The sequence below is a fragment of the Antechinus flavipes genome, chromosome 3, assembly GCF_016432865.1.
Source record: "Antechinus flavipes isolate AdamAnt ecotype Samford, QLD, Australia chromosome 3, AdamAnt_v2, whole genome shotgun sequence".
Lineage (NCBI taxonomy): Eukaryota > Metazoa > Chordata > Mammalia > Dasyuromorphia > Dasyuridae > Antechinus > Antechinus flavipes.
This window is the reverse complement of record NC_067400.1, coordinates 522,008,546-522,019,143: the sequence shown is the minus strand read 5'-3', so window position 1 is coordinate 522,019,143 and position 10,598 is coordinate 522,008,546.

Sequence of the window (10,598 nt, the reverse complement as noted above, 5' to 3'; positions counted from 1 at the left end):
TCTTACTGCCCCCATGACCCCTTTTTTGCCTAAGAAATTTTTATGAGATTCTGTTTTGAATCTGAGCCGAGGTATTTCTGGCAGCATTCATGCATGCACAATGCAAAGTGTGCACATTGTATATTCAGAATCAAGGCTGCAGTGAAGTCACATGATGCCAGAGAGGCAAGCACTGCCAGAAACACCTCAGATTCATTAAATGCTTGATTTTGAATTCATTTTTGTTCATTGCATTCAGAACCTTTTACTGTTGCCATTTTTTGTGGCTGCTATATTTTTATGTAGTTTATTTTTCTTTTTTATTAAAGCTTTTTATTTTCAAACCATATGCATGGATAATTTTCAACATTCACCCTTGCAAAACCTTATGTTCCAATTTTTTCCCCTCACCCCCCAAATGGCAAGTAATTCAATACAGGTTAAACATGTGCAATTCTTCTATACATATTTCCAAAATCATCATATTGCACAAGAAAAATCAGAGCCGAAAGGAAAAAAATGAGAAAGAAAACAAAATGCAAGCAAACGACAACAAAAAAGGTAAAAATATTATGTCGTGATACACACTCAGTCCCATAGTCCTTTCTCTGGGTACAAATGGCTCTTTTCATCCCAAGACCATTGGAACTGGCCTGAATCATCTCATTGTTGAAAAGAGCCATGTCCATCAGAATTGATCATCGTATAATCTTCTCGTTGCCATGTACAATGATCTCCTGGTTTTGTTCATTTCATTCAGCATCAGTTCATGTAAATCTCTCCAGGCCTCACTAAATTCATCCTGCTGGTCATTTCTTACAGAACAATAATATTCCATAATATTCATACACCATAACTTCTTCAGCCATTCTCCAACTGATGGACATCCACTCAGTGTCCAATTTCTTGACACTACAAAAAGGGCTGCCACAAACATTTTTGCATATGTGGGTTGGAACCCCTATATTTAGTTATATGACCCCTATATACCACACACAGTTTAAGAAACTTTGCCTTAGAGCCCTGTGGGAGAAGAGCATACCTGGATAATTTTGAAATTTTTCTGTCTGAGAGATGGATTGAGCTCATTGTTCCTGTTTTTCAATCCCAAACCTCCTTTCAGCCAATTGGGAAGTCTCCTGAAGTCCCTGAGGGTGTCTTTTATAATCAGGTTTATCTCATCACTGAACTAGATCAACATCTTCCTCCCTTCCTCAATGAAGAAAAAAAAGGAAAAAGGCAAAGGAAAAGCTGACAGATCTTCTTTCCCTCAAGTAATTCTACCTATCACATGTCTCTTTTAAAGTTAACCAAAGGTCATCCTGGCCCTTATATTCCTTAGCACACCATCTCACTCCTTACGATGATGGGAAAGGGAAGAAAAGAGTAGGAAGGAGGAGGTACAGAAAACTGAGCCTTACCTGGACAAACAAGGTCAGACCATAGTTAGCAAACACATAAAGCTTCACCTTTATAAACTTGTCCCTCTCTACCTGTGGTTCTTTGTTTGTTGTCCCTTGTTCCCTTATTTACTCAGTAAACCTGTTTTCTTGAAGAAAACTCTGTCTTATTTTACATTTCTCCCAATATCTCCCAATCCCAGGAGAGCCTGGGAATCATGGGGTTATAGGTAGAGAGCCGGCAAAGATTTTGGTGGTCATGGAGTCCATTCCACTGGTTTTATATCTGAAGAAACAAGACCTGAGGGATTAAGTGATTAATTTAGGGTCACATAGCCAATAAGTATCAAGGACTTTCTGCCTTCAAGCCCAACATTCAATCCTTTGTACCACACTGCCTATCAAATCCAGCAAAGAAAGACTGGAAGCTGACAAAAGAAAGGGGCTGCTAATTGAGGTATATATTGTAGATCTTAAAAAGTCTTTTGGAGAGAAGCTATTATTCCACCAACACCACTGCCATTACCATCTCCATCACCACTGATTTACCCTTGTTATCTTTCTCATCACCACCATTCATAGTTTCATAAAATCTCCAAATAACAGGGTCTCAGAAGGTGCTCCCTTATCCAAATACATAAACAGGAATCCCTCTACAACATTCAATTCATTTCAACAAACATCCACAAAGCATCTGCTGTCTGTCAGATCTTATATCAGATGCTAGGGACAACAAGATGCTCCCAAAGAGCTTGCAAAGTAAAAGTGATCATTACCCTCCATTTAAAGACCACCAAAGATGGGAAGTTTATTCTCTTCTGAGACAGTTATTACATTAAAAAATTTTAAAGTATGAAACTATTGTTATGTTTGCATCAACAATTGAGATATAAGTTCCACTTGTTATGAATTTTTAAAATTATATTATTGATGTATTTTGCATGATTAATACAAAGTGAATATTATTTTCTATTGTCTTATTTTTTCTGATTATACTTGTATATTAATTTTTAATACACATTTCTTTAATAATCATGTTGGGAGAAAAAAATCAGAACAAAAGGGGAAAATCAAGAGAGAAAAAACAGGAAAAAGTTAACAAATATTATTTTAAGGTAATTATTATATCTGAGTTTTCAGATGTTTGTATAGCATACCTCCTGGGCTCATTCCCCCAAGTTGTACTGACATTGGCAGGTTGGGTCCCCATTAGAGTGGCTGCTACCTTGAATTCTAAGGTGACCTCTGGATGACTATCTTCCTAGCACTGTAGTTTATGAGCCTTCATCAGTGAGGTAAAAATCAGCCGGTAGATTCCATTAATTCTGTTTTGTTATTGTTGAGTCACTTTTCAGTCACGTCTCATTCTTCATGACCCCATTTGGGATTTTCTTTGTAAAGATACTGGAAAGGTTTGCCATTCCCTTTTCTAGCTCATTTTAAAGATGATTTAAATAAGATTTAGTGACTTATCCAGGGTCATATAGCCAAGGAAGTATCTGAGGCCAGATTTGAACTTAAGAAAATGAATCTTCCCTGATTCTTACTCCAAAACTGTCCACTGGGCCATCTGGCTTAATTCTTTAGCAACAGCATCTCCCCAAATGGCTTAGCAAAAAGAGTTATTATAAAGCAGAAGCCTAAAGCATACTCTTCTACCAACATGCACAAAGTCCGGGGAGGGATGAAAGAGATGGCACAAGATTACAGAACACAATGTGGAAAAGACATGTGGCAAAAGCAAATCACATCAGAACCACAGAGCCTTGAGATGCTTCCTGTCTCCAGGGAATCGTCCTGAAGTTTCTCATGGGATATGATATCTATGATGGATGAGTTGCTCTGCAGAGCTGGTCAGCTTCCTTCCAGGGTGTAACATCTCTGCCAGACAGGTCAATCCTCTGCTAGGCTGGGTTCCAGAAAACCTTTCAGTCACTGGGCTGCTGCCAGACTGACCGGCAGCTTACTGCGCTGCTGGCTGCAGCTGTCTGACTTGAACTAGGCTTCACAAGGTTTGGGATCCATCAAATGACCAGACGTAAAGAGTCATAATAACTTGTATATAGCGCTTTAAGATTTATGAAGTACATTACATATATATTCTATTTGAGGTTTGTAAAGCACATTATATATGTGTGTACACACACACACACACACACACACATATATAATCTATTTTGATCCTCCTAATAAACCTGTGAAGCAGGTGCTATTATTAGCCCCATTTCACAGATGTGACCCCAATGACTAAGTCCATTAGAATTTTAATTCAGGTCTTTCTGATGCCAGATCTAGTGTTCTGTCTATATGTCACTTAGCTGCCATTGAGTAGTAAAAAAGGGCGGGGGGGGGGGGAGAGTTTAATGCCAACACAGATGGTCTTTAAGAGAGTGCTCTAAAGCATGTCACTTAATTTTTGTTTGCTTCAGTTTTCTCAACTGTAAAATACAAATAATAATAGTAACCAGCCTTTCAGAGTAAAGGCAAAATAAGATAATATTTGTAAAGCCCTTAGCATAGTGTCTGGGATAGACTGGACATTATATAAAAGGTTAAATGGTTTGGGGTTTTGTTGTTGTTTTCATCATCACTATCATCTTCCTTGACTCTCTTATTCCACATTTTAATCAAGAACCTCGATGAAGGCAGATAGCACACTTAAAAAATCAGAAGATGACACAAAGATTGGGAGACAGGATAGAGAGCATGTTGGTTGACAGGATCAGGATTCACAAAAATTTCAACAGGTTAGAACAATAGACCAAATCAAATTAGAATAAATTTTATTAAAATACATGTAAAGCTCAACACAAGTTTGAATAATCAACTATATAAATATAAACTAACAAGTTGTGGTTAGACAGCAATTGTTTGTGAAAAAGACCCCGCGGATTCTAATGGACTGCCAAACTCAATATTTGTTAACAGTATGACATGTCAGCCCAGAAACCCTAATGCATCTCTGGCTCCATTTAAAGTACATCGGGACAAAGAAGATGACAATCTCAGAATCCTCTGTTCTAGGAAACCACATCTGGAGTACTCAGTTCAGTTCTGGAGCCATGTTTCAGAGAAGACATAGACAAGCTGGTGTATATATAAAAAAAGGTTCCCATATTGGGAAAGGGCTGTAAAAGAACCAAGTACAACCAAGTGGAAAATATTTAGAGAGATACGATAGCTCCTCACAAGTTGGAAGAAGCTTCAGTTATTTAATTGGGGGAGGAGAGGGGACGGGGTGGTCAAGGCAATCAGGGTTAAGTGACTTGCTCAGGGTCATATAGCTAATAATTATCAATTGTCTGATGCTAAATTCGAACTCAGCTCTTCCTGACTCCAGGGTTAGTGCTCTATCCACTGCATCATCTAGCTGCCCTTGAAGCTTCACTTATACAAAAGATTAGGCTTACTCATTGTGGTATATGAACGTTATGGAATATTATTGTTCTGTAAGAAATGACCAGCAGGATGAATACAGAGAGGACTGAGGAGACTTACATGAACTGATGCTGAGTGAAATGAGCAGAACCAGGAGATCATTATATACCTCAACAATGATAGTGTTTGAGGATGTAGTCTGATGGAAGTGGATCTCTTTGATAAAGAGACTTAACTCAGTTTCAATTGATAAATGATGGACAGAAGCAGCTACACCCAAAGGAAGAACACTGGGAAATGAATGTAAACTGTTTGCATTTTTGTTTTTCTTCCCGGGTTATTTCTACCTTCTGAATCCAATTCTCCCTGTGCAACAAAAGAACTGTTCGGTTCTGCAAATATATATTGTATCTAGGATATACTGTAACATATCTAACATATATAGGACTGCTTGCCATCTAGGGGAGGAGATGGAGGGAGGGAGGGGAAAAATCAGAACAGAAGTGAGTGCAAGGGATAATGCTGTAAAAAATTACACTGGCATGGGTTCTGTCAATAAAAAGTTATTTAAAAAAAAAAAAAGATTAGGCTTACTCTGTTTAGTTCCCAAATGAAGCAATGGGTAAAAATCCTAAACAGGCTAACATAAACTTGATGTAAGGAAAACTCCAAATGATTAGAATGATTTGAAGGTGGGATGTGATTCTACTATGTAGGGTTTGTTTTCCTTTTGAAATTTATAATAAAGTCTACATGTAGTTTTCAAGGCTGTCCAGTTTGTCTTTAATTTCCTCTGCTCTCTCCTCATTGAAGGGAATGTGGAGGTGGGAATGGAGTGGGAAACATCCCTAATCTCCTCCTCCTCTCTCTCACTTTCCCCAGTTAAAAAAAAACTTTAAAAAATATACATTGTCAAATAAAGTAATTTCTCACTTTAACCAAACCTAAAAATGTACATGTCATTCAGCATATTTAGTCCACAGCCTCTTTTTAAGGAGGTAGAGGACATGAGGACATTAGTAGTCCTTTGCAGTTGTTGTTGGCCATTGATTTGATTAATTCTTAAATTTTTCAAAATTGCTTATATTTATAATGTTGTCATATTATTCCTCTACAATGCATCAGTTCATAGAAGTTTTAAATTGAGAATTCTTTCTATTACTACCACTATGAGAAACTTACAGATTCCCCTCAGGAAAAAATGGGGCACAAAAATCAGTAAGTAATCAATCCATTTGGAATAGGAAGCAGCTCCTACAAACCCTGCACAATAGAAATGTCAAGAAATCTTTCCCTTTCTCATTCTTTTGCTTTCCCCCCAGAAATCTTCAAGAGGGCAGAGACTGTCCTTTCTTCACATTTATATCCCTATTATCATAGAGCTAACTAATAAGGATTCATTGCATTAAAATTTGGATTTCTTGAAACTGTCCCTTTCATCATTTCTAATGAAATAATATTATAATTATTAATATTATCTAATTATAAGATCATACAAATCTTTCCAGGTTTTTTCTGATAGCATCCCCTTCATAGTCTCTTAGAGCATACAGTATTCCATTATGTTTACATACTATAATTTGTTCAGTGCACACATTCTTCAATTGGTGAGCATTCCCTCAGTTTCTAATTCTTTACCATAACAAGCAAAGCTTTTATAAACTCTTTGTACATATTGGTCCTTTTCCTTTTCCTTTGATCTCTTTGGGGTATAGAACTAGTAGCATTATTATTGGATATGTATAATTTAATGTTCAAATGTCAGTCTTTCCCTTGTTGATGGGTATCCCCTCAGTTTCTAGTTCTTAGCAGCAACAAAAAATTGTTATAAATATTTTTGTACACAGGTCATTTGCTTCTTTTTTTGATCTCTTTGGAACATAAGCCTATAGAAGCATCACTAAGTCAAAGGGTATGCAATGTTCAGTGGCTTTCTGGGCATAGTTCCAAACTGCTTTCCTTAATGACTGAACAAATTCATCGCTCTTCCAACAATGTCCAAATGGGACTGTTTTCCTGTAGCCTTTCTTATCATATGTTTTTAAGAAGAGGCTGGATGACCATTCACTGAGGATATTGTTTAAGAAGTCCTTAGTCAGATATGAATTATTATAGACCTTTTTTAAAATTAAGTTTTATATTCAATACTAAATTATCTCCCTCCATCCCTCCTCCTCCCCCACCTACCAAGAAGGAAAGAAAAACAAAACCCATTACAAATATGAATAGAAAACAAATTTCCACATTAGCCTTGTCCAAAAAAAGAAAAAGAAAGAGACAAAAATGTTTCAATCTGCCCTCTGTGTCAATCAGTTTTTTTTTTTTCTGTGCAGCAGTGGATAGCATGTTTTATTATGAGTTCTTTGGAAATGTAATGGAAAATCATGTTGATTGGTTACTAAAACTTTCAGAATTGATTATCTTTACAGTATTACTGTTACTCTAGACATTTTTCTCTTGGTTCAATTCCCTTCACAGTGAATCAGATCATATAAGTCTTCCCAGGTTTTTTCTAAAAGTGTCCCCTTCATAGTCTCTTAGAGCTTACTAGTATTCCATTATGTTCACATACTATAACTTGTTCAGTGCGCACATTCTTCAGTTAATGAGCATTCCCTCAGTTTCCAATTCTTTACCACCACAAAAAGAGCTATTATAAATTTTTTGTTCCTCTTGGTCCTTTTCCTTTTCCTTTGATCTCTTTGGAGTATAAAATTAGTAGCATTATTATTGAATAAAAAAGATATTTATATTTTAATAGCTTTTTGGGAATAGTTCCAAGCTGCTATTGAGAATAGTTGGACTAGTTCACAACTCCACCAACAGTGCATTGGTGTCTCAATTTTTCCACATCCCTCCAGCATTTGTCATTGTCCTTTTTTGGTCTTCTTAACCAATCTCAGAGTTGTTTTCATTTGAATTTCTCTATCAAATTTCTCTATTTAGGGCATTTTTTTTCATGTGTTTATTGATAGCTTGAATTTCTTCCTCTGAAAGCTGCCTATTTATATCCTCTTTGACCATTTGTTAATTAGAGAAGTATTAATCACTGATCATGACTTGCTCAAAACCACACAGGTTATAAATGACAAAGCTGAGATTTGACCTCAGGTCCCATACCCAAGTTTCAGAGTTCTTTTCACTGTGCCAAGATGGATCCCATATCTTTCAGTCAGATGGCTTTTCCTCCATATTCCCAGTTGAAGAGACTGGCAGCTAAGAAAGCCAAGAGGAGGCTGCTGGACCAAATTCCAGGATGAGGTGATAAAAGCCTGAATGAAGGTCCTACCACTGAAAGGAAGGGATGATGGCAAGATATCTCATCCATCTGACAAATACCTATGAAATACGCAGTATGTGCAGAACCATGGTCCCAAGCTTGAGGAAGATTCAGAGCCTGAATACTGAAACCTGAGCTTGTTCCCCTTCCTGGATTTCTGTTTCTTGTATTAGAATTATAGGCTTTATGTCTGAAAACTGTCTTGTATTAAAATTATAGGCTTTGATGTGAAAAAACACTGTGGCTCTAGAATCAGGGCTGGGGTACAGATTCTGTTTCTGTAGTGACTGAGTGATTTTGGGTAAACTACTCAATCTTTTCTTTTTTTAAATTTAAATTTTTAAAAATAATAATAGTTTTTTTATTTTTCAAAATACATGAAAACATAGTTTTTAATTTTTGAAAATTAAAGCTTTTTACTTTATTTTTTCCTTTTTTGTGAAAGCTTTTTTATTTCAAAACATATGCATAATTTTCAATATTCACCTTTGCAAAACTTTGTATTCCAATTTTTTTCTTCCTTTCCTCTCATTGTCCCCTAGATGGCAAGTAATCCAATATAAGTTAAACATGTACAATTCTTCTGTACATATTTCCACAAATATTATGCTGCAGGAGAAAAATTAGACAAAAAAAGGTAAAAATTAAAAAGAAAACAAAATGCAAGCAAACAACAACAAAAAGAGTGAAAATACTATGTTGTGATCTACATTCAGTCCCTACAATCCTCTCTCTGGGTGCAGATGGCTCTCCATCGCAAGACTGTTGGAATTGGCCTGAATCACTTTGCTGTTGAAAAAAGCCATGTCCATCAGAGTTGATCATCCTATAATTTTGTTGTTGCTATACTCATCCTTATCTTTAAAAAGAGGAAACTGAGACCCAGGAAGGCTAATCTTTCAGAACTACTCAGGTGACTGAATCCAACAGCAGTGATAGGATTTTCTTCTGTGTCATATTGCTTCCACATTCAAATACTATGATTCTAGTAAGTAAGACAGGAGTCCAGGAAGGAGACCAAGCTCAGGCTTGGATATCTTGACACATATTGGCTCTCTGACTATGAGGTGCTCTGGAGAGCCTTCTGAGTGTTCTAAGTCATTCTCTAAGTGTTCTAGGTCATTTCCTAAGTATTCTAGGTTACCTTCTACATGCTCTAAGATACCCTCACGTGTTTTAGGCCACCTCGTAAGTGTTCTAGGGCAAAGCTTTTTAAACTGTGAGTCATGATCCATATGGGGGTCATAATACTGCATATGGGGCGCCTGAAATGGTGATCTATTATCAGCAAATGTTTGATTTGTACACTGTATTATATACCTCTATACCCATGGTCACATTAGAATTTCTTGGGTGAAAAAGAGTTGAGGAAAAAATTTAAGTCTCTGTTCTAGATCACCTTTTAAGTGCTCTACACCCCCTTCTTGGTACTCTAGAACACACATTTTAATGCACTGTTAGTGGAACAACCACTGGTCTAGTTATAACACTACTAGACCCAAAACTCAAAGAAAAAGGAAAAGGATCTATATGTACAAAAATATTTATGGCAGCTCTTTTTGCAATGTCAAAGAACTAACAACTAAAGATGAATTATGGTATATGGGTGCAATGGATTACTACCATGCTATAAAAATGGTGAAGGAGATAGTTTCAGAGAAACATGTGAAGACTTGTATGAACTAATAGAATAAAGTGAATAGAACCAAGAAAACAATTCATACAATAACATTGTAAATATAAACAACTTTGAAAGACTTAAAAATTCTGATGAATGCAGTGACCAATCAGGATCCCAGAAGACTTACAATAAAGCATTCTACCTAACTCCAGAGAGAAAAATGAGGGAGGAAGCATGCAGATCGAGGCAAGGAAGTTTGGGATGTGGAAATGAGGGATGTGAGTGCAGATTGAGATATAGACTATAAAAGAATATGTTTTGCTTAATAATGCATATTTGTTACAGTGGTTTCATTTTTTTTTTCCTTTTCCCAGTGGAGTGGGAAAGTGGGAGGGACAGAAAATTTTTTTGGTTAATTAAAATAAATTTAATTTAAAAGTAAAGATAATCTAGTATATTATCTTCATTTTATATTCAGGAGTTGTGAAACCCAGAAAAGGAAAGGGACTTAGTTATAGAATGCAGTTGAGATCTACGATCTTTGCCCCCTTCCTTGCCTTGAGCTCTTTATTGCTTTGACTTTCCAGGTTCTGATGAACTCCCCTGACTATATTTTCTTGTGACCCCACCAGATGGGGTCTCCATCCTCCTATTTTTTGGATCCAATGAACATCGCTTGAAACTCACTCGCTTTATCCTACGACCATCCCAGCCTGCCGTAACATTTGGCTTCTGAAACTCCTCTCACCCTACAGTCCCAGGCTCTCTCTCCCTGCCCTTTAGACTCATAGCTGCTAGAATTGCCCTAGAAGTAATCCCACATCTTGAGCAGATGTCTCTCCCCATCCCTCCCTTTCTTCCCTTCTCTTCTAGCCATCCACCCGCGCCAGCCCTGAAATTCCTCCTGCCCAGAAGCACACCTTCCCGGCTCTGAGCTTTT